General features: G+C 40.6%; 1 protein-coding gene across 8 annotated transcripts in view; it reads right to left on the bottom strand.

The window, feature by feature from the left end:
* Window positions 1-26,231, bottom strand: part of LOC147261717 (disks large-associated protein 1-like) — an 89,072-nt gene that overhangs the window by 58,293 nt on the left and 4,548 nt on the right. For 7 of the 8 annotated variants that reach the window (XM_086203871.1, XM_086203870.1, XM_086203873.1 and 4 more), the window contains one exon: window positions 8,236-8,324. The exons of the other annotated variant lie outside the window; for it this stretch is intronic. The gene's annotated coding sequence lies outside the window, so the exon portion shown is untranslated. The remainder of the gene's footprint in view (window positions 1-8,235; window positions 8,325-26,231) is intronic. 8 annotated transcript variants of the gene reach the window in all.

Below are 26,231 nucleotides of genomic sequence, written 5' to 3'. Positions count from 1 at the left end.
AAAGATAGCATCCAGTACAGCGCGGCATCTGGTGGTAAAGCCAGCTGAAGTGTGTGTCTGTGCTCACTCCTCCCCAGTCATTTTGAGCACGCCCGTATTTTCATGTAACAGCTTCCTCTTGGCCCATGATGCAGACCAACTCAAAGTTTAGTGAAAATGGGCCAGATAGTTTTTTACCTCATCCTGCTAACAAACGCAGCTTTGATTCACCGATTGATGGAACACATTCACCTTGAGATAGTGACCCAGGGTTCTATTAGAGACCATGAGTGCTGCACTGCAGTTGCAGAGGCAGTGAGTGTCGTACACACATGCCTGATCGAAACTGCTTAGCCTTTAGGCCTTGGATAACTAGCTACAGTGCTGACAGGAATGTGCCAGGTAGAAATCCAGCATTACTAAAAGTGATGTAAGTCATAGTATTCTGAAAAAAACATGCATAAAGCATTTTATGAAACCACAACTAATTATTCGTTATAATTCTTTATGTGACACATGAATGCAACTTAAGCTGGGCTTGTTTACTCTTGGTGATAGTGGGCGAAAATAAAAGGAATGCTTCAGTAAGGAAATAAAGAGTCGGCATTCTGCTCTGAGGTCATTTTTAGTTACTTTATCAAAGAGTTGCACTCCTGAGCTGTCAATTGAGGAGAAGAACATTTAAAATATGTGTGTTTATAGTCTTGTCTTCTTTTTTGTCTCCACCTTTGTTATAGATAACTAAAAGGAGAGGAGGATGTGTCGCCATGGTAACCACAGCAGTATGTGATACAGATATGAGTGAACAGAAATTTAAAAAAGACAAACATTCACTATCTCCTGCATTTCACATCATTTTCTGCTATTGTCTTTTCCAGTTACAGAGACACACTCACACTGAATTGTCCTTTGGTTGCTACATAAATATATACTAAATATGCCATATATCAAGGAACATTAATAGGGCTGAGCAATTTTATCAATTCTACGATATATATCAATATTTTGTTTCCCCAGAGTATCGATTTTTCAGCCGAGTATCGATGCCTTAAGCCCCATTCAAATCCCGTGTCCCGCACTTTGCAGGAAGAGCAATTGGGTCTGCCAGCCGCTGGTGTCGCTGTAGAGCATTTCTAGTTACCCAGAACCCGAAGCCTTTCTCATCCGGTTAGAGCTGAGACATTCAGGAGAATGGCAGCGAGCATTGTTCCCTCTAATTTCTCATGTGTCTGGGCATACACACAAGCTCCCTGAGCACACTGAGAATCGCTGTGAGCAACATCAGTTGTGCACGCGTATGGGCAGGGCTCATACGCAACCACTGTCAACGCTATGATTGGCTGCGTAGCCTAAGTGAACCGTATTGTATCATTGGCTGGACATTTGTCACTTACCGAGTCGATGGGCTATATATATTTTCTTGTACGCAATTGCGCAAGTGGTGCGCAATTGAGCAAGTGCACAGTTTAGAGAGAACATTGATAGTACTAATCCCTCCCACTCGAGCTCTCTGGAGAACAACCGTCTTTTATTTTTCACTCACCAAGGCAAAAGAAAAACTCAACAGTGACACCTGTTTGGCTCCCAGTGGTAACAACAAAAATGTCCTACCTCAACATAGACGCCTATATAACCGCCATTATGCATCTATTTATGGACGTCCAATAGACGTCTATTTATAGACAATAATTTATAATAACAATAATATAAATAACCGCTAATATATGTGTATGTATTATTCTTCATCAGCCTGTCCACTGAATGTGGGCCACCTTCTCTTCCTTCCGTTCTCCATCTCAGTAGCTCCGTGTAGCGACCGTTTCCTCGGCTCACCGATGTTAGCTTGCTACTTTAGCTCGTTGTGGTAACTGCTGCAGTTCCCGCTTGCATTCCACATGTTCTCCTTGCAAACTCTCTTATCCAGCGTAGCCTGGGCCCATAACCTACTGGAGGGTTCTCATCTCCTGCAGCGGAGATGGATGACTCTCGTTAGACAAGAATCGTACTTATCACTCCCACTGGAGCTCTCTGGAGAACAACAGTCGTTTCCTTTTCGCTCATCAAGGCAAAAGTTGAACTCGACAGTGACCTCTGGTGGGATTCCACTGGTAACTACAACAAACTGAAAATCACAGTACAGAAGCACAGTCATACACGACATGTCCTACCTCAGAATAGACGTTTAAATAACCGCTAATATACCTCTATTTATAGAGGTATATTTATAGACATATATTGGCATAGTTTCTCTTAGTTTACTTTTAATATTTTCGGGGGTTTACAACTCAACCACTGAGCTACTGTCACCATCTCTGCCGCACTGTTGTTGGCTCGGCGCGTATGGGCAGGGCACATACACAACCACGGTCAATGCAATGATTGGCTGGACGAGTCCATGCGCTGCATAGATTGTCTTGTGCGCTGAGAATGTGCAAGCAGTACGCAATTGTGCAAGCGCACAGTGTAGAGGGAACATTGACGGGGAGTATAAATCCAGCGCTAGCATGCTTAAACACAGATGTGTGGGAGCATTTTTGGTTCAAAAACTAAAAGGAAAGCGACGATTTAGACAAAAGTATGGCAGTTCGCACACTGTGTCACACAAATGTTGAGTACTCTGGAAATACCACCAACCTGCGTGCCCACCTTGAATGTTATCACCTGGACAAGGTAATGCTAACCGAGACCGAGCCCAAGAAGCTGCGGCACGACCCAAAACAAACCACACTGGACAGTGACGGCGGTGGTTGCCACAAGTTCCCATCTTCTTCACAGAGGTCGCAGAAAATAACAGTCCATTGCCTACTTTTTTTGTCAGGATTTGAGACCTTATTTGGTGGTGGAAAACACCGGCTTTAGGCGCATGGTGAACTCGATGGAGCCCCGCTATGCTATGGTCACCCACGAATTGAATGATTGGCTGCTATTCTTTATTTTTAGTTAACCAGGTGGCTAGACTGGCTAGTAGCTAGCTCATATGTTCAGTATCAAGCTAAAAAAGCTACCAAAGAAGGCCACTTGCTGCACTTAAACTCTCCATTGTTCACTTTCCTTTTCAAAAGCTTGCAAGCTACAATTTGCACTCAGTTTCAATAAATGAAACTTTTTTTTTCAACAAATCATTGATTCATTTTGTCCAGCATTTGCAAGCTGCCAGTCAGAGCCACATGTTGTGTAATTGATGCTTTGAGTATAGTTAATTCAATCCAAGTCAATGGAACACTCACAAGATGTCACCAAAATCAGTTTGTCCCTTTAAAATCTTTCATAAACGGCTGTAAGCGTATCGAATTGGATGGTGAGCTGAATATCGTGTATCGTATCGTACAGCCCTACATTACAACCAATCTAACCTTGACTTGGTGTGACTGACAGCTCATAAACAGGATCTTAAATAGTCTTACAACATGACTCCATTGGATCAAGCTGTTTCGACTTGCAGCTAGTTTGATGTGCCCACTGGAGCTTATTGTGGACTATTAATGTGATGCCACTAAGTGGCTCCACTCTGCTTTACTAAAAGAACCCTACCTAGAATAGAAAAAAAATGACCTGTTGATGTAAGGACAATCCATCTTTCTCCCTCCTCCCCTTCAAGTGGCTCTGCCCCACATGTAATGCCAGAGGTCAAGCAAGAAATCAAGACAGTCAGAATAAAAAGCATCGGGTTTAAATCAAAGGAATAATAGAAGGCAGAAAAGGTGAAGCAGAAGCTTTTGTGGGGCTGTGTCCTCGGGTCACAGCAGAATCGAGAAGCACTGTGGCAGGAAGTCAAGCGCAGAGCATTTGTTAATTTGTTCAATTTTCAAAATAAATCCATTTGGCAGACATACATCAGGTTATTATCACTATGGATGACTAGAGGTTCATCTTAAAAATTAAAAATCATGAATCCCATTAACTTAATTGTATAAACTTTAACAATAATATACCAAAAAAGTGGGCTGCATGGTAGTGCAGTGGTCAGCACTGTCGCCTCACAGCAAGAAGGTTCCGGGTTCGAGTCCCGGCTCGGGCACGGGATCTTTCTGTGTGAGTCTCCATGTTCTCCCCGTGTCTGCGTGGGTTCTCTCTGGTACTCCGGCTTCTTCCCACCATCCAAAAACATGCAATTGGGGACGAGGCTGATTGATATTCTAAATTGACCATAGGTATGAATGTGAGTGTGACTGGTTATTTATCGCTCTATGTTGGCCCTGCGATGGACTGGTGACCAGTCCAGGGTGAACCCCACCTCTTGCCCGTTGACGCTGGGATAGGCTCCAGCCCCCCCGCGACCCTTAATGTGTAGGAATAAGCAGAAGACAATGGATGGATGGATACCAAAAAGGAGCTCATAACAATAATAACCATGATTATAACAAAAAAATGAATAATTTTACCTTTTTGGTAAAAGGAATTACCAAAATTCAGGTCAAGTAGGTAAAGGCAGTCCAGTCGGATTTAGAATCTTGGAGGGAATGGAACAAACCCTCATCATGACATCAGAAATAAGTGCAGGTAGCCTTTGCGAGGTCAAGGTCTTACTGTAAACTAGAACCTCATGGCGACTGCTTGAATAACAAATTCTAATTCCATCGATGATCTTTGTTGTGTCAGACCCAGTGAAGGACAGAATCTCTGCCTCTAACGCGGTTGGGCTGGAGGTGTTAAGTGAGTCCTCTTCAGCTATTGTCAGATATTTATATCTACGTCTGTAACAAGGTCTGGGACTGTCGAAGAGTGTTCACAACATGATGAATGCTTGTCCCTGACATGAAGAAGACTGATCCAGAAAATTGCAGGTTTGATGATGATTTCTTCAAACTGCTTTTTACAGCTGCATTAAGTGACATTTCTTTTTTACAGCCGCAGCTGCTCTCTAAGTCATCAGTTCCTTTTTTTTTTTATTTCAGGTGTTTATGAAGGGTTTATGGGCTCATGAATGTTGGATCAAACTATAAAACTAGGTAGTGCTGATCCAGTATGAAGCTTGATTCTGTTACTGGATACTGTTTAGCTGTAAAATGAGAAAGTTTGGCCACCATGTTGAAAACGGTCAAGCCAAAACTAAGCACCACGCAATGGCACATTGGCATGGCAGCCAATTGGAGCATCCAGATGTGAAATCACTTTTATAGGAGTTGAAAGTGTACCAAGCACAAAAAGTCACACTGAAACTTCAGTGCCTACTATTAGTAACACTTTACATGCAGCAAACCTCTGAAAAACTGTTGTGTTCTAACCCTTCACCTCACGCCTCCTTTTCCAAGTGTGTATGAAAAGCTAGAGTGGCCTGCAGGATAATAAACCTATCATAGCAGTGCCACAATTGTAAAGCAGCAACAGCTTATTAAGAATCCGAATCTGTTTTTGTACTTTTTTTCTGTTTCGTTTTGTTTTTTGTCTTCTTCACCAGTGTAATTGCACCATGGTGGGCTCAGTAGAAGAGGACCTACTCCCTAATGGCGTGTAATGATGTGCATGGACAAAATGATTCCTCGTTTCAGGTGAATACATGAATAAAAACATAGTTATGTACATCATATTCCATTTCAGGCAATCATCCAAGCCGAGAAATACACACTGAAGCGTTGAGCTAGCAGATTATCTCTTCTTGTCACATTATAAAACCTACTAGAATTCATAAGTGACTCTGGACTTGTATAAATGTGTCATGAGGTTTCCATTAATATCAATCCAGTACAGCGGCAGTTTGCATAACACCATGATGTCATCCTTATATGTTAACTGACTGCTCTGACGGAGGTGTGCATGTACAGTACAGCGCGCTTTTTCTCTCAACATCATATACGTATGTTAATGCTGGAGGGAACGTTTGTGCTGATTCTTTAAGAGCTCCTTCACAGCAAGCAGCCAATTCTGCTAAGCCTGAAACCATTTGCTATCTAAACAGTTAATTCCATGACGCAAGTGGCTGAACTCCACTTGTGTTCTGAAGAAAGTCATGAGGATTTTATCCAGCTGGAAAGGTTTTATGGGGAGACAAAACAGCCATTAAAATCCTATAGAGAGAAGAAGAGTGAGAGACTAAGCATTGCTGGAGTCTATCACTCCCTCTGCATCCATCCTCCTCTTCCCTTTTCTCCCATCATTCCATCCGTACGACCCCCAATCGACAAGAGATATACGTCAGAATCTGTGTGGAAATGATTATTTTTCTTTCTCTTCGCCCACTGACTCTTATGATTCAACTTAGCCTTTACAGAAGGGTTGAGAAGAGAACAGAAGAGACGAGAAGAGAAAAAAAGAAGAGAGGAGCAGAGAAGAGAGGAGAAAAGAAGAGAAGAGAAGTGAAGCGTGGGCTAGCATGCTTCCCCCTGTCTTTCTCAGTTTCTATCTCAGTACCTGCTTCCCTTCCTCACAGAGCTGCTTTCTTACAGTCAGAAATTAAACCCTGTGTTGCTTGTACATTCCTGTGAAGCCTACAATAGATGGACAGATACAAGGGAACAGTGGTGGGATGTGTGAAGGAGGCGGGGACCAAAACGACCAGATGACTGTGAAAGAAGCATGAATCATATCTTTAGCGTCTATCTTTCCCTGTCATATTCCTAACAGGAAGGACACCGACTGCTTTCGACTGCTTGTTATTTTTATAGAAGTCCTACATCATTTGATCATTCACGTCAGACTAACTTAACCTTTTTACGTATTCAGGAGAAACTAACACTCCCAGTTCCACGCCAGCATGAACAAGCAGGAACAGGCAAGAGGGAGTTGGTTACTGTGAACGAGTGCCAAACCGGAAGGGACACAGTCAGTTTTTGCCTCAAATCAAAGTGTTTGTGATTACTAAACCTACAGCTGGATGAAGACCATACGGGTTATACTGGATGTTTTTGGCAAATTTTGTTGTTGATTTTTTGTTGTTGTTTTTTTGCAGTAGCTGCTGTTAGCGGTCAGTAGCCATTAGCCTCAAGCTAACTATACATGGCTGGCTCTTTCTGCATTCTCATGCCATATGTAAGTAATACAAGAGGGGAAAATGTATTCATGAGCTCAACTATTTTTGAGAATTTGACAGGTAAAATACCACTGATTGAAGTATGGCAGTAACATTAGCTGAGTTTCAACACATCATAACATACATTTAACCAAACATCAATGTGCTCTGATAGACTTACTGGAACATTAGGAGAAGGAATCTTACTTGCTGAACAAATGACAAAAGAAAACCTTAATTGATACAAAGTCCAAGATGAAAGATGGAAAAAATGGCAGAATTTTCTAAATTCAAACTGAAAAGTAAACATTTGAATGTGGAAATAAATATTACTTATTGAAACCACAATAAAAGGTGTCTGACTAGTGAGTTCTGACATTGGACCATTCTGCTGCGCTGGATCTCCGTGATGGGAGTCATACAACTTCAATGGGAGCTGCGCAAAATTGCTTTCACAGATTAAAAATGAAAATGTCTGTCAAAACTGAATAAGGAAACAGTGGGGAAATGATGGCCGAGAAGTGCTAAGAGAGAGTTTTTTTTTTTTTTTTTAAAGTCCTGTTAGGAAATATTGTGGGCTACCATGAATACTTGCTTTCATAGAGAGAATATCTGAATATCAATACAACCTTGTATTTGAGTGACTTTTGGGGTTTTATTATGGACTGTTGTGTTGACTTTTATCAAATAGCGATAACAGGAGTAGTAATGGGTTCCACTGATAATGCCTATTAAAGAGGAGTACTTAAAATAAAGTGTACAGTGCCAGCAGAGTATCTGGAGAAAACCTGATAAAAAACACCAAACTTGCACTCAGGCTCACAGCAGCTAGGCTAAGAGTAAAGATACCTGCGCAAGTCCAAGCTGCTAAAATCGACAATCCAAAAGGCCAAGTGCTGCTACAGAGGTGATAGTGGTCTGTCACAAGCCAGGCAGGGTAATGAGGTCCAAATGAGGAAACTCTCTGGCAGATACACACCCTCCTTCCCCGGCGCCCTTTGCTTCGCCTCCGAAGAGCGTCGGGGAATGTTTGATTCCCCTCAAACATTCTTTGATTTTCATAAGACATGCCTTTCATAAACATATCTAGCAAAAGTCAGCCACAACTTTTTTTGAAATAAATCAAGATCAATAAACTACAGAATTGTATTTAGAAAATAATCCCAGTGCGTTTTTTTTTCTGGAGTCTAAAAAGAGGGGAAAAAAAACAAAAAACAAGATTGTTTGGATGTGTATTTTGTAATAATTTAAAGGAAAAAAACAACGAAGGTAGCGGTGATGACATGAAATGTAGACCCATGTTCACTTACCTCCTTTAAATCCCCATCATTGTAGAGTTGTCACTAACAGGAGGGGATTGACATCTCTGTGTAAATGGCATCACAGAAACTCCAGACGTCTAAGAAACGACACAATGTGAACAAATGCTCAGTTACTTCATGCCTGTCAGCATAACAAACACTTCCGTACTTAAATAGAACTCTAATTATTTACAGAGACTTCACAAGAATTTTCCAGAATGTACGTACTTGAAACACTGTGAATCAGTGAGTCTAAAGGTCAAATGGTATTCTATCAAAATAACACAACACTGCTAGAAGGATGCCGAAAGCAGAACTGGGATCGGATTGAATGAGGTATTTTGTCACTTGGGGTGGATGACATCACTCATCTGTCCTGAGAGGAAAATCTGTATGCTGGACCAGACTTCCATTTTGCAATTTCTCTCCACTCACCAGCTATGATATACTGACAAAAAGCAAAAACTTGCTTATATATCAACAGCAGTGACAGCGGGAAATTATGAGGAAATGATTCGATATCCACGGATTCATGACTTAAATGCAAACGGTTATGGAAAAGCCTAACAAATGGTGTAGGCTGTAGGACCTGAGCTTGCCTGTCTCTGGCTCATAAACAGCATATCACAGCCCTTGATCATGCAGAAAGCCAATAATTTATTCAGTGTATTGTTCACTTGTACCATCAACATGTGACATAACAAAAGAAACAGCGTGGAGTGAGGAGAAAAGAAACACAAAGGTTGGCGTGGCTGTGTGGTAGGGTTTAGCCTGACAAATCAAATGCTTACATTCCACCTTTTTTGTCTCTTGGTTTTTTTAATGATGATTTATAATAATCAATCATGAGTGATACTGAATGTCACTCATCAGATCCATCTGCACCAGCTTGTTTCCTACCATCCACTATATTCATAAGTGCATGTCCACTGAATACATGACATTTAATGGTTATTTTTCATGTTCACGGTGCCGTACGTAGTTCGTAGACCGAAGGATGACAACATGCTTCACTTTGTGCCGACGTTAAACATGTAAACAAAATTTATAGTGGTTGGTTGTGAGCAACAGGCAGCATCAGGGGTTTGTAATATGACGAATAAAAGACAATTGGAATGTACAAACTTGTTCAAATACTTGTCATTAAATGAGAAGAGACATTAGAGAGTACATGATGGTATTCAACCACATTGGCAAACTGCTACCAATACCCATATGTCCTTATTGATAAAAAAGAGAAATTATAATCCCTCTAAAATATTTGGAAGTTTCTAAACCTTTATTCCATGAATGCGTCGCTTGATATATTTGTGCCAACGCCTACTGTTATTGCAGTGTTCTGTGCAGGGCTGTGGCAGCCTCGCTGACATTTCTGTCCCAGTGATGTACTCTGACGTCAGTCCATGGCACCATGAAATCTCCACCAGGCCTGACAGCAGCACTGCATCTCTGTATCTAACATGTTATGTCACAATAAAGGCATGCAAGTGGAAATCAAATAAAGTTGACGGTTGGGGATATATTTACTCTCAGGCATGTGATCAGCACCTCACAGCAGCATGTACATTCTATAGGTGAATAAAACTGTTATGTCATTAAAGGATCTTTTAGAAAACCAGATGTTTCTAGAATTACTTGGAAATACATTATATTTTTAGTTTTAAAAAGATAGAGTTTGTCCATTTGATACCAGTGATGCACTGAACCAACTGCTTTCCATAGGATTCTATTTATTCCCTTTGACTGTGACCGTTTTTTATCCTTTCCTGCACATGAAACTGTAAATCTAAATGATTCCCTTTCTGATGTTCAATGATGATGCACACATGACTAAGAATAAAACAAATACAAATAACCACAGGCATGTGTAACAGTTACGTGAAACTGTTGACTCAATTTACCAACTGTGAGTGAAACTGTGTGAAAACGGAAGTCGGATGACTTCACTTGTTTCCATGTGCCGTGATGATGTGATGATACCAAAAAATTTGATCATGACATCCCTGTAGCAGTGAAAACTATTATTTTATCATATATTTTATTATAGAGGTGCTAGATTAGGTATTTCTACAAAGAGCAGAGTTGCAGCAGTACGTTGGTTTCATGTGTTTCCATCATATGAGTATTTATGGTTGGTATTCCATGTTCTTTCTCAGATTGAAAAAAAAGGGGGGGGGATCAGAATCTCACCTTTACATGCACATTTCTCCTTTAATCTTTTAATTTTTTTTTTACAGACTTGTTTAAAAAAAACAACAACATTCGGTTATAGTGAAGTTCAACCACAGAAATCACTTCATTCTTTTAGGGTCATTTTAACCAATAACAGTCACATTAAGATTTAAATGGCTATGGAGCAGAAAGTCACAGAGACAAGAAGGGCCGTCTTTAACTGGTTTATGGCGCCAGGTGACTGGCGGATGGTGCTATGTGCGCGCTGTGCGTTTGAGGTGTGTTCAGCCTTATTTTGGTATTTAGAGAGCGTGTGATCAGAGCACAAACCACAGCGCAAAAAGGCCGTCATGACACCTAATTAATCATAGCTGTGTTTAAGGTGTGACATCATCAAACCAATGAGTGTGTCATGTCGCTTCCTTTAAAGTCGCGGTGGCACCAGGACTTTCAGTGGCACTGGCATTTCAACTGGGGAGAGGTGAGCACTTCTCATCTGAACAAACTGATATGCTCATGCACCAGGGGAAGGCGCGCGTGTTTTACATTCATATAGTGGAGCAGCAGGCATCCACTGAAGCCATCGGAGGTGAGAGGGCATGGGGCGGCTCATGTTTCCATGTTACCGGGCATCAGCAGAAGCACATTGCAATGCTGCACATCTGCTTGTGTGAGTGACACACCCTTTAAATAGGACTACACACATAATGCCATTGACCAAAGACCCGCCTCTTCTTGATCTATGGCGCAAACGTTTTCTGGTGTCCCAAATTTAGCAACGCACCACAGTCGTGCCAGACCACATCTTAATAACATACTTGAGCATTTGTCAGCACAGTTTGAGCGCAACTTCATTTGCGAGTCAAATGGCGAGGGCGCTTGGCAAGAAAACGTCATTTGCGGCGGCGTGAAACTAGCAATGATACTTCCACTTGACTGAGCGCCAGCTTACGCCACGCTTAAAATAGGGCCCATTGAGTGTGTGGTCTCCTTAAGGCATCATTGCATGAAGCTGATGATGCAAGAGGGTGTACAATTCAAATGTATTGCTAATTTTGTGAATTTTTTTAATTTGGCAAAATGTTTTTGAATACACAGGGAGTGCAGTTCCAACGGCAACTGTTACATGAGGAATTGGCTCATGAAGAGGCTCTGTTTTGAAGTGGGGGAACATTTCTCCCAGGGAAGTGATCAGAAATTGGCCAGACCCTGACTGTGGGATTCCTTGATTTCCCAAATACTCATTTCACCACAGCATTTACAAGTTACACTATTTGTCTCCAAAAAAAAGGAGATAAGTCCACCTCACGTAATCGTGTAATCACATTAACAGCTTCAGTACAACCTGAGTGGTAAAGACACACACACACACACACACACACACACGCACCCCAGGTGCTTAATGTCTACAAATAAGCAATTTCTCCCTTCGCTGTTTCCTAGATTAATTCGTAAACCATCTCAGATTTCTCCCACAGCTGATGACAGGCGATGACACCCAGGGGCCCTATAAAGATTTCTTTCTTTTTTTCTCTTGTGAAAACATGATGAAGTTGTTGCCTGGAAACAGCAGAAATGAGAGACGTATGTTCAGCTTATACTCTGATAAATCAGAGAGCGGATCTGAGAGCTGCTGTACTTCAAACAGATGACTAATGACACCGTGCAGTACGTCTTTAAATATGATGCGCTTCGCAGCTTTAAAGTACAGTGTAGTATTTTTTTTTTAAAGCCCCTGAAAATGTGTGACATGACATCAGATATTCATCAATAAACAAGCCAATTCATCTCCAGAGGGAAAAGGCAAAAATCAAATACCATAAATGAAATGCATGTATATTTTTGGGAAATGTCTACTTTTTGAAGACATTCCAGCACGAACATAAAATGAGTTGACTCCTAACTGCAGCAGAACAGCTACACTTACACGCAATCACTTAGAGATTGATTGTATTTAACGAATTGTAACTTTCTTGACTTGTTGATTTTGATATTTGAACGATTCGGCTATAGTTATTTCCAGTAATTATATTTGACAGGCATAATTTTGTAACTTTTAAAACTAAATTAAACAACAAATATTCTGCTCAGAACAAGGAACAGAGCTTCCTCAAATGCAATCCTCCTGAAGATGAACTGCAGTGCATCATAGCTCACTCTGTCTAACATGCTGATCTGCCCCAAATGAAATTATATGCAGCAGATGTTTTCCATTATGCATTGAAAAACAATAACAACAAAAAAATTCTCTTTACTCCAATCTATCTGTGTCAAACTTACAGAAAAGAGAGGAAGTACCACCTTACTCATATCAGACGGACACAGATACTACTGAAAAACTAGAAGAGCTGCGCCTCCCTGCTCCTCTCAGCCCCTTGACAACTTTCCTAGCGTGTTTTAAATAATGCAGTGGGTTGTATTAGTCTCAGACCAGAGGTTTAGTTACAATTTAATTCTAGCTAAATCCTGATCTTGATGCACAGTGTGATATCACCAATTTTTTTTTTGGGGAGGGGGGGGGGGGGACTCCACACCAATGAAAGGAACACAAACTAAAATGCAAATTTACAAATGAAGGGTGTAAAATCACTCAGGATAAACAGATTTATCGGCTCTATATCAGTATACTTCTGCTTTGATAACCGAGATTTAGGAAGCAAATGCAGAAAATGACAAACGCTTGGCCCATAAATTGGTGTGACTTTATCATTCAGGGACAAACAATCAAGGATACAGGGCACATCCCACGTCAGGAGGGGGCCACATGATCCAGATCCCTTTAAAAAAGAGACAGAAATCCATCTCTGAACAATTAGAGATCAGATGCATCCCCAACTACGTTCTAGTTATATTATATTATAATTAACATTGGCAGCCTTCTAATTACACATTCAACTCTTATTTACACACTAATATGAGTATGTTGGTAATTACTGTACTCATGATGTCAAATGAAGCCTATGTCTCCCTGCATGGTAAAGACCTTGCAATGCTGTGCTTCTTGATGGGGTATTTACGGTGTAAAAGAGAGGAATTGAATTCAGACTAGGAGCAGCGGAGGTGGGGAGGGGTTACGAGGAGGTAAGGGGTCTGCTGTGCTTTGGGGAGCTAATCATCACAGTGGTTTCATCTGATAATCCATGAAACCGTTTTAATCTTTGCCCTCAGCAAAAACACGACACAAAAAAATACCACAAAAAAGCTCAACATCCGAAACACTGTCAACTTTAACTTAAAAGAGGTCAACACTGTGTAGTGGCGTAAAAAGAACACAAAGACTACAGTACCCTTCAGGTTTAGCAGAGTCTGCACTTTTTTTGGTAACATGGGTATTTTTTAAAGGCGACAATGAAATCACACTCACTCACACACTTCAAATATCACTGTAGGTCTAGTTTCTGGTGGCCATTTTTGTAGTTTCTAATGTTCAAGAACCAGCCAGCCACTTCCTGCAACTCACAGCAAAGACAGCATTCAACACTGGAAACACAACTACTCCACGAGGTGTCCCTCTCTTAAAAGGTGTGATTCATATTGTGTGCAAGATGAGTGTCCATTTTTTTTCACAATCACAGACTCTCATTTGTACTCACAAGTGATATGTCACACTTGTATATGTTGTTGTAAAAGAGAAAAGTGCTGCAACAAAAGCAGATTGAAGTCACCCATAGCTGCAAAAAGAATTATACAAAATATGAAATACGTGCCAGAATAAAATGACCAAAACAGCCCTTAGTCTCTTTCTTGTGTCTTCCCCCTTCCCCTTCGAATTTCTCATTAAAAACATTTTGACTGCAAAGACTTCCATCTTTATTTGACTTGATAAATAGCTAATGCTAATTACACAACATGCAACTCTAGGGGGCCCGGTTGAATGAAGACAAACAGCAGTATTTGGGTGGAATTAATCATTCAAACCCTCAATCTCTGGACATGAATATTGACCAAATCTACCTTTGCTATGCAGATGCACCAAAGTGTCACACTAAATCCACAGGCTAAAAATATCTCACTAACCCAACAGACCAGACAGGGGTGACAAAAGGCCTACGGGGGACACTGAGCTGAACTGCCATGTCCACCAACAGAGTCAATTGCGCTGGTGCCCAATAGTTTTTCACAACAGTACACACAAATCAGAGGTTAGACTTGTAAAAGTGAAGTGTGACGCCACAATAGCTGATGCTGTTGAACTCAACACATTATGCAATTAGCAGAGACAGTTGCAGTTGAGATAAATTTACATAATCAACCCTTAAAAAAAAACGTGATCTTTATATATGAAAGTGCACAAAAATGTCTATTAAAGGAAATCAATATATATTACAAAGACAGCCACAAAAAAGTGTGTGTGTGTGTGTGTGTGTGTGTCTGTGGGGGGGGGGGGGGTTACAGTGTTTTGGCTTTTTCTTAGGTGATAAAAACGTGACTAGACAAGCGTAGCGACATGTTGCTGAGAGCATGTACTGTTGTCAAACAGGACACCAAGATCCCTTATAGCCACCTGGATGTGATTTGACAGGTCACCAGTAGATGACAGTATTTCTTTTATATGCTGCGACCCCACTACATTTATAGAAAGCATTGTCAGTGAAAATTATGTTAGCATTAGCAAAAAAATGCACGAAAATCCTCACAGTTTTGCACAATAAATGTTTTTAAAGTTCCTCTGCACAAATAACAGCATACTTGTGACAACAGCAGCCGTGGATTTATCATAGCCTTTCACAGACATACTGACCATCCATCCATTTTCTATACCGTGTATCCATTAAAGGCTGTAATGGGGTGGTGGGTGGTGGGGGCTGGAGGCGGGGTTCACCCTGGACGGGTCACCAGTCTGTTGCAGATGGGCTCATTATCTTGCTCAAGGATACTTGGATATGGTCACTTGGGGAAGTGAGAATCGAACCAGCGACCCTTCAGTTGCTATACGGCCACTCTACCTCTGAGCCATGCCACCCCAGACATACAGACATTTTGGGGAAAAAACAAATATATCTTAATGTAAATTTCAAACTATACCGTCAAACCTCTGACTTGCTGAAATTTATGTGGAGCAGGAGGAGCCAGCTGTTACATTCCTGACTCTTGGAAATATATCAGAAACAGATGCAGTCAAATGAATGTGAGCTGCAGTATACCCTAGCATGTCTCTCAGACTCATGACCTGTTGCATATTTAAGAAAAAAAAAATCAGGAAAGCAAATTTTAATATGAAGCACTCTGACAGCTCGCCACCATGAGTAGTGTACAGCTTATACCTGGGTCTTTCCACCCATTACATCTATATGTCAGTACAAACCACAACTTCCCCGTCTAGGAAATGAAAGAAAAATAAAAACTCCTTGATGCATAGACCAGATGGAAGCACAACACACTGAGAGAGACCCTGATGACACCATTGTTTCATTACATATATTTCAAGAATTTTGGTTGGTAAGAGGGCAACATGGTGGTAAATTGGTCAGCACTGTCGCCTCACAGCAAGAAGGTTCTGGGTGTGAGCCCCAGCTCAAGCACAGGATCTTTCTGTGTGGAGTCTCCATGTTCTCCCAGTTCCTGTGTGGGTTCTCTCTGGTACTCCAGCTTCCTCCCACAGTCCAAAGACATCAAGAGGGGACGAGGCTGATTGATACTCTAAATTGACTGTAGGTGTGACTTGTGAGTGTGAATGGTTGTCTGTTTATATGTGTTGGCCTTGCGATTGACTGGTGACCAGTCCAGGGTGAACCCCGCCTCTCGCCCAAAGGCTGCTGGGATAGGCTCCACCCCCCCATATTAATGAAAGAGTATATTTGAATTCCACCTTGAAAATATAATGGTTAGAAATGAAGCATTTTCAAACTTGAAAGTCTTTGTGTAAACCCTGACAACCAAATATTTGAGTTGTGCATTGATTCAGTTTTTCTTTTACACCACTTTTTTGAAGATCCCCCCCCCCCCAAAAATCAATAACACTTGTGGACAATGCATTTACTAGGCTTGCCAAACTGAATGCACGTTCCTCTGCTTTACACTTCCAGTGAAAGCGCAAAAATTTGTTTCAACACACCACTTTGTCAATTGCCTTTCCACATTTCCACATATAAAAACATTTTCAACCAGGATACTTTTGGTCTGCAAAAGGGTCCCAGGTCAACCCCTCCACCCCACACACACACACTATTCTTGAATCCTACTGAAGAAGTCTTCGCTGCCTGGCGTTGGTGTATGGTCTCCAGCCCCACCGACGCATACCCCTTCGACAGGCAATGGAGGAGGCTTGTGAAGGCATCGATCAGGGGTCATGCCAGGGGTGGCTGCAGCCCTCCAGGCGATACTGCCTTGCTCAAGACAACATCAAATGAGATGTAGATTAAATCTGGCCAGACCCGCAGAAAAGGAAAGATTCAGCCACATTTTTTCTGTTCTATTTTTTCCTAAAACAAATGTTTTTGTTGTCTTCGACTACAGTTTGTTGGTTTGAGGAGTGGCACCGTAGGATGAGTTCTGCTCAGAATACACATCCATACTTCACATATTTGGAGATATAGTTATTTTTTTCAATTATTATTTTTATTGGATTATTATTTGCATACAATGTTTTGCATGTTCGGTGTAAGGTTTTGGTGTCAGTGTTGTGTGCTTTGCTGGAGTATTCCAAAAAATAAAAAGGCAACAATGTCCCTTTCACCACTGTCGTGAACGAATTCTGCTGTGCAATGACCCATTTAAACAGCATATGATCATTGTCAGATTTCTTTGGCTGTGTGTAGTGTCAGTCATAGAGACAGGAGCGCCACACACTTGAAAACCACACACACTTAAGGGTGTCTTTCATTTTATGCAGCATTGCAGTTGTTTTTGTTCTAGGTTATTCTTTATCTATAAATGCTTATTTTTTTACCTCATTATTTGGTTAAGCAACTGTAAAACTTAGTTCTGGGTTCTTTAACAAGTTGCATCCAAACACACAGCATCTTTTAGGTATTTTATATGACAATAAGCAACCCTCCCAGCAGTGTGTTTTCCCCTCCCCTGTGGACGGGATGTAATCTTCCTCCGTAGACACAGTCTGCATCGACAGGCTTGGTTTTTACTCCATAGATATATGGAACAGGCACTGCTGTTCAGCTCTCTCTCATTGGCTGTTGTAGAACTGGACATTGAGGCTCTTTGGCTCAAAGGTGCCAATCAAAAGGTCAGAGTGCAGATGTAGTTTTTGTTTCCACACAAACTGAGTTACAACAGACTTGAAGTGATGCAACATGAGTCTGTGTGTGTGTTTATGGATGTAATAAAGTGTTGTGGACTCAAGATTTATGGTTGGAGTGTTTGTTTGTTTTTTGCCAGAATATGAATCTGTGGCTTACCATAAAAGAGTTGACTGTACCCACCGTTGTCGAACTGTTTGCAACAAACCAGAGTCACTCAATCAACCAACACCATGAAACATCAGCTGATTTCTTAATTTCTTCTTTGAGTTCAAAATTCTGGTTTCATGTGGTAGACATATTGGAGCTAAAGGCTTTTACACAGAGGGGATCCTGCATATCTATTTTTGTCACACCATGAAAACAAAAATGCTCTCTATCGCCAAGATTTTTTTTTTTTTACAGAACAGAATACACTGTACTGTACATGAGGTACAGTACCTCAGCTTATGAATGATATATGAAAAAGCCTCTCAGTAAAAAAAAACCTTCAAACCAATGAATAAAAACTAGAAGCTCTGGTTATAGTAGTACTACCGCATCAGGCAAAAATCCCTGTGGAGAAAATCAAAAACTACTACATAAATGTACACAAAACAATTCTTCCATTCCTCTTAATAAAACAATATATCCATTTTTAATTTTTGAGCTGCTCATTCAGCTTCCACGGGCCTGGAGGAATGGCAACCGCTCAGAATGAGACGTCAGGCCGACAGCTTGAAGCCAAAGTAGAGTAAGGCGAGGTAACAGCAGGGTTTCACGCCATTTTGCACCACATGTTCAGCTTTTAAGTGTTGACTCGAAAGACAGAAATCTTAGCCTCTGGCTGCAAGAGAAAGAACACTGTAGCTAAGGGTTATTTCTGATCAATCTAAAGCCAGTCATCCTCACCAGCGTGTAGAGAGTCACAATGGCAGACAAAAGCAACATTCTGCAGAGGTGAACTGGAGCGGAATCAAACACTTCATTGCGTATTTTGAAGGTTTTAAAAGCAGCGGTCTGACAGAATACATGTTACAAAAGCAATATAACCACAAATCTGAAAACCGGCCATGAAAAAAACTAGGATTTTGCTCGTCTCCCCTCATTTCTACAACTTGCCTAATTGGGCGAGTGAACTGGCGCTTTACAAGCCGGACGTGGCACTTCACTTGCCCAGGGCAATCAAGCAATCCTTATTGTCAAGTCCTGGTGGATTAAGTCTTTTTATTTCAGGCACAGTGGGCCATCCCATTTGAAAACACATTTTACTTAGGGGCATTTCTGCTTTCGTGAAATAGGCTTTTAAAAGCCACTAAAGCATGTTTTGTGTTCAAACACCAAGGTTACAAACAAACAAACAGAAAACAATGTTATCAAATGTGTCAAAACCGAAGACAGGTCCAAACTACAGGGGTTGTGCAGCAGGTCTCATGGTAAGACTCCAATCTGCTCTTGAGAAACACACAAGCCTTCTTCACTTCCTCATTACAAACTGGAAATGTTGGAGGACTTTGGAGGCAGTCGTCAGTGTTTCTGCAGCTTTTGTCTGATTCTTTATTGTTGGAAACAGTGAGATTTTGACTCATGTCTCAGTGTTCCTGCAATCATCCTGAGAGCTTACTGCCAATCCGACATGTCCTCTGGGAAGTGTTAGAGTGCTGTGTACTTAGAAATCGCAGTCTTCCAACTCTGCTCAGGACAGCCACTGACAAACACACTCTTTCTGTGTCGGTTTACACTTCCAAAGTCATTTGGACTAAACCGTAACAGATGGATAGATTCTAAAATAACCAATTTAGCACTTCCTGCTTCCTCAAGGCATGGGTTTATATTACCTCAACAAGCTGCAAGAATCTATGGAATTCAGTGGTCAAGATTTAAGTGAATATTCACCATCTTTATTTTAACCATCTCAACTATTCAGTGCTGCCAGTAATATTAGTACATACAATTCACCAGGTTTAGAAACACAATCACTAGAGCTGTTCAGTGGTGAATTCAAGGATTAAATCAAACAGGGAACAAACAAAATATATATATATATATTGTTTTAAAGTGCATCTGTTTGGTGATGACAAGACCAAGTTCACATCTACGATAAGGTCTTTGTTGGGCTTCTGAGTGCAATTCATAGTTTCACCACCACAGTTCGACTGAACTGGACTAAATAAGGGAGTTGTGAAAATGCCCTTGGACAGTAACACACACACACACACACACACACACACACACACACACACACACACACACCATAGTGAATGTATCCCATGAGACAAACTTAAGCCTACCTCAGCTTGCTCTCTGTGCAGCTGGCTCATTCCTCCCTGTGGGACCAACAGTCGTCCAAGTCTCTTCTCTCAGGTGTAGTGGAGCTCATTTAAAGCCTCTACACAAACAGTTGCACACACAAGTATATGCTCACTAGCCTAAAAATATCCTCCTTATCTCATCCCATGCATACATTATACTATTTTCTTACAGAAGCTCATCAACGTACTTCATGTTGACTAGGTTAATTCAGCTGACTTTAGCATGCATGGTAATTTGAATGCCTCCATTGGTTTGCAGGAACTGTTACTCATTGCGACAAGCTGCCGTGCAGATGGGATGCTCCTCATTTCTCTGAGGTCAGTGGGCTACACAAGACAGGCTGACAAATGGGGAAACCCCCCTTTCGCTCTTCCCCCTCCCTCTCTTTTCCTCTGTCTCTACCTCTCTGTCCCTGTTCTTTCTTTCTCCAAAGTGATTCCATGTGACAGGGCTCTCCCCACAAATGTTTTTGCCCCACTTTCTCCACACAAAGTGTAACATGGTAATAATAAATAGATCTCCAAGAAAACTCTCCAAACAGCTTGTATGACAACCCCTGACTATTACATTTCCTTTTGAGTAAACCACTTCAAGCATTTTTGGGCAGATTACATTGCTGAGACAAATCATACAATTTGACAAAATAATTATGTTATGATGTGTAAGAGACCTGCAGTAAGTGATTTAAAAAAAAATCACCTAGCATTTTGAAAATGGACATCTAGGGACATTTCAGATATTATGAACTACCTGGTAAACAAGAGCTGGACAAGACTGTAAAATAAGCTGCAATACACATGATAGCAGTTTTTAACCCTGAGTTAACTGCAACCAGGACTCAAATATCATGGTACCAGCACATGATATCAAAGTATGTGCTGGAAATGAAAGCTGTTTGTCTGTCATTTACATTTGAAAGCACTTGCAGTAAGACAGACCACTGAGGCTGTAATACAGTCAGATGCAACAAGATGCATCATATAATTGTGAATTACAAGTGAACTGTTATCAAACTGAATTGACAAGGCAGTAAAGAGTCATTGATGTATTTCAAAGAGAATCAAACAGTTTGACCCATCCACAATCACAGTCTGTCTCCCTCTGCAGGGTTTCCGGATTTATATGGTTATCTGGTTTCCCTAAAAACACAATTGCATTAATTTCTGCTGTTCACATGCATCTGTTTTTGAGTAATTTAGACAAAATGCAAGAGGGTTCCATTAGTGGAAAATGTTCTTTCAGGTATGAGTGAGGGCTAGAAGGCCTGTTTGAGTAACACATTCAAATACTCAAATTTACAATAAGACTTGAATGAACTGAATGCATAGCCAGCACAGTATCTTGCCCAAGTGAATGAAGGTCTCTGAGTTCATGTTGTCACAATGTTCCAAATCTAAATGAAACAGATTAAATAATATCTTCTACATCAGGACAGTAAAAACACTAACACTTTCCAGCATAATAATAGGGAATCTCGTGCCTCACAACTTGTGTAAAACAATAGAATGTAAAACTTTATCCATCCTGTCGGGAAAGATCAGTACACCGCCACACTCAAACATAAATCGTATAGGCAAAGCTCTTTGGCTTAAATATCATCACCCTAAGAATTTTCCTCTCATCCCAGTTAAGCAGCGAAGACATCAAGGGAAATGAAGGATGGAAGTTCCAGAGTTGCAGAGAGCTGGGCAACAGAAGGCTAAAGCAGCTCTTGAGAGACTGAGAGGAAAGGGCAGAGAGTCCATCCTCAATATGACAGAATTGAAAATGCAAGACGGTTTCTGCCGGACTGCCCAGCTAGAGTTTATGTATAATTTACAACAGTGCACCAAAATACACCCATTTAAGACATGCATGGGGAGCACAGGGGAGTTGGCTACAATAGCAAGAAGCCTGCAGGAGCACAACATACAGAGTTCAAAGCATGGTGGAATTCAAGAAACATGTCCCCTACAATTTGATCCACCTTAATAGGAGACAGTATAGTGCATAACATGGGTTATGTTGAGGGGTATAATTGACATCTTTAACAGTTATCCGATGTAACTGATTTTAATTGGAATATTCTTATTTATAGCTTGAATGTCCACAGTCTGAAAAAGCCACAGAAAACTTAAAAATGACTGTTACGCATGTTGATGTGGTGTCACCTACTGGGAGTCGTTATGATTCTCTTACATAGTCTGCACAACTAGATGACTGTTGTGATATGTGGAGTGCACAGCTAATGTGGTGTGACATCAGAAAACGCATGCCTGTAGCTGTTGCGAAGTCATGGCCAGGGTCTACTTCTTATTTTGAACAACATTCTATACTTATATCCACAAGTTTATATCCTGTTCAAATATGTCCCTGTAAAGTTCCTGTCAGGGATTAGGATATCTAAATATTTAAAAAAAAAAAAAAAAAAAAAACCCACATGGGACAACAGAACACTCATTCAAAGAAGGGCCGTTGTCAGAGGTGCAAGGATTGTACGATGAAGGCTACAAAGCAGTACTGGTCATGGTTGTGAAGTGTGTTATGGTAACATTTAAGACAGAACCATGAAAAGTTGAATTTCTTTTCTCTAAGTCTCTTCAAGGGGCCTGACACATCTTGTTTAATCATGTTGGTATCTTCTCTGGACTGTTTAGGCGTGTTTTTGTTATTATTTCTGCTAAATGGATGTGTTAAACTAGAGTTGACCAATCACCACCCACACTTGGATAAACTTCATGCAGTTGGTCTATCTCAAAATGCACTATTACTATTAAATCTTGCCTTCATAAAACCCCAATCATCAAAGGGAGTTAATCTAATTTATTTAATCATCAAAGCGGTGTACCCCAGGGATCAACACTGCTTCCACTAGTTTTGGCACACATTTTACTTGATTTAATGACAACACAATGTTTCTCACTATGAGTACAACAAATGCTGAGCATAAAGCCAATAAGAGTAATTTATCAAACCCCCTCTTCAACTAGTATAAACATGAAGAAAACTCATTTTCAATCTTTAGTACTGACAATATGGCTTACACTGTATGTAACTAAGCTTAACATAAGCTACTGTATAACATAATGTGCCTTCTTGCTGCCCCTCATAAAATGGTACCTGAATACAGCGAATGACATGAGCAGCAGGAGGACGGTGTAGCAGCATATCGAGCTTAACATGGCAGGATGGAGACACGATAGTGATGGATAACTGTTATTTGCCTATGCAAAGGTGAGCATGTGCTGAACTGTGTGAAGCAATGGTGCACTGAATCTGGAAAAGAAAGCACAATGGACAATGCTTTTTGTTCGATTTTTTTTTTTAGGCCAGACAACATATCTATGTTGAATTTCATGATACATTTAAATATCCATTATCACAACCTTCAGTCTTTGCCCCGGGCGTGTAGGCTGATTCACTAGAAACAGTGCTCTGAAATGTAAAAATAGAAGTGACAGCTGTATTTGTCAAAAGCCTTCTCATTAAACAGAGGCTAACTAGGATCTACATCATCACTTAATTCTACACGATTTAATGTGCATAAATCTCCGAAACATAATGCTTTCATAAATGCTATCTGACTGGGGGGGGAGCATTGTTCAACATATTTGCAAATTCAATCAGCTTTTTTTTCATTCAAACAGGAAAATGTTTTCCAAAATGTGTCCTTTACTGCATAACATAAAATTCACCATAAAAAAAACACATACACATGTACAGTACAGGCGCAAACAGTAGTTGTTGTTTTTTTTTAATGCAGATCAACAGATATTATGGTCTGTAAAGACTCAGTCGGACATGTGGCCCACTCAAGAGTCAAGAGCATTCTTTTTGAAATGAAATGATATATTACTGAACCAATTTCACATCAATAGATGGTTAAAGCTACCTACCTTCAGGCAGAATAGAGAACTACTGACTAACATTTTAAACATTACATATCTTAGCCTTTTCATGGGATATGATTTCAAGAAAAATGTGAAACATAGGCCTTATATCTTAAATGAAATCTTTATCTTATCTAGTTTAAATAACATTGCCAAAATGTACGTCATAGCTGCAATGGCTTTTGCTGAATGTGGTTCCCCAAACGCCTTGATGACATTAAATCATAAACTGCCTTAAACCTTGCATTAAAATGCATCGTGTCAAGATTTTACTCTAGATATGATGTAACCCGATATTACTTGTCGCCAGTGTCTACAACGAGAACTAATTGCTGTAATCCTCTAAAAAAAAAAAGAAAAAAAGATGAAGCTGCACTTTTGCTGTGTTTGCTTGTTCTAAGTGGGGAACAAACTGTCTTCAACAGCTGGAATGCCAATGACGAAGCAGAGGAGAATACTGATTTATGGAGTAGCTTTTATTTCAGCGAGGATCAGTGACACTGCTGACCAGGACAGTGAGAGGAGGATAGTGATGGGGATGATGACTGAGTCAGATCTATTAACACATAAGCACCTGTTTTAGTCTTAATTTGTTGTTGAAATGGGCACCTAAAAAAACATGGCATTATATCTTTAAAAGAATGCAATCATTGGAGGGTTGAGGGATAAATGGAATTTCCATGAAAAACTGGAGGACAAAACTGATTCTGTATTTTGTTGGTTGACAACTAAAATCAGGTGAAAATGATTTGTTTAAGGCCTGAACTCCCACATTAGACAAAGTACTGTGAGAACTGTTTTTGCTCAAGTGTATCATGTTTATGTCTTGTGATGTCTTTTTCACTTCCTCCACTTTCCTACCTGTACATTATAGTGCAGCTCAGGCACATTTTACTGTCTGATCCCTTAACTCCAGTCCGTTACATACCATCAGGTGCAGATCGGTACATAATTACAGCCAAGTACCATCTCTATACAGTACAATCTCTGTTAGATGTTGAGAGTCTTCTGTCTGGAAGTACTGCATGATAGCTAAACCTTTGTTTCCTTTCAGGTTGGTTACTGGTTCTATGATCCCATTCACTTGCTCCAGTGAATAAATGATTTTGTTCAGTTGCCACAGAGGAATGTTCAAGGCTGGTGACATATGTCGATTCTATGGTAAGCAGCAGGGTTTGTACTTTCAGGTTAAAATAAGCAGAAACAGCAAGTTGTGGCTGGCTGTCAATCTCACACACTGTCCAAGTTAAAAAGTCACATTTATTTGAAGAAGGCCACAGCCAACGTTAACAAGAAGCAGTACACACTTGCACTCATCCTTATATTTGCCCAAATATATGTGGACTGGCAACACAAATACATAGCACTGTCGCCTCACAGAAAGAAGGTTCCTGGTTTGAGCCCTGGCTTAAGTATGGGGTCTTTCTGTGTGGTGTTTTCTGTTGTATCATAATAAATGTGACTCTGTTAAAAAAGAAAGAAGCTGTTAAAACTTCTGAGTTAATTTGGATTGTAAAAGGTTTTCACATCAGCACTGTTTTCTTTGCGTGTCAATAATCTGTTTAATAGGGATTGCTGTTCCATGATTGCGGTGGAGTCTGCATGTTCTCCCTGTGTCTGCATGGGTTCTCTCTGGTACTCCAGCTTCCTCCCACAGTCCAAAGACATCAAGAGAGGATGAGGTTAGTTGGATACTCTAAATTGACCGAAGGTGTGACTGTGAGTGTGAATGGTTCTCTGTCTATGTGTGTTGGCCCAGTGACGGCCCCTCTGGGGTGAACCCCGCCTCACGCCCGAAAGCTGCTGGGATAGGCTCCAGCCCCCCACGGCCCTTAACAGGAAAAGCAGCAGAAAATGGATGGATGTTTTATTGTTCATAGATATTATTTCTAAGTTGAGAATATATATTTTGTCATGAAGATTATAGAATTATTGGGTTTCTGTCTGCCCCAGGGCTCCAACAATCAGCTCGACCAGACATCAAAAACACAAGCTTTTTTCCTCCTGAGATGAATTATAAAAGTTATCTAAGCATAGAGTGTTGAACAGCATAAATATATGTGATTTGGTTAAAGTTAAGATTAAGAGATACTGTAGTTGTTGATGAAATTGTGCTGCTTTTCCCCACTTTCCATGAGTCAGAAACTAATAAATGACTAAGAATGTCTGTTTTCATGTATTTGTGTCCTCTTATGTTATTTGAAACAGCAACATTAGTCTCGCTTGACTCAATAGCTGCCTTTCTATGGGATCAAATAACATAATGATCCTATATAAGCATTCAGAAACTAAACTGCAAGTGCTGTAATGCTCTTGACAACTGCTGAGCCAGCACTTCTCAACACGTCATGTTTCCACAATGGGGGGGTCGGTTGGTCAGTCAGTCAGTGAGCCCAGGACCTGTTTCTTTTCATTACTATGAGAAAACATTGTAGTACTTACTTTTAATCCTGTTTGTTGTCTTGAAAACTTCCCC

The sequence above is a fragment of the Aulostomus chinensis genome, chromosome 5 (assembly GCF_037954235.1).
Source record: "Aulostomus chinensis isolate RoL2024-O1b breed Wild chromosome 5, RoL_Achi_v1.0, whole genome shotgun sequence".
Classification (NCBI taxonomy): Eukaryota; Metazoa; Chordata; class Actinopteri; order Syngnathiformes; family Aulostomidae; genus Aulostomus; species Aulostomus chinensis.
Note: the sequence above shows the minus strand (reverse complement) of the source record. Positions and strands in the feature narration are given on the sequence as shown.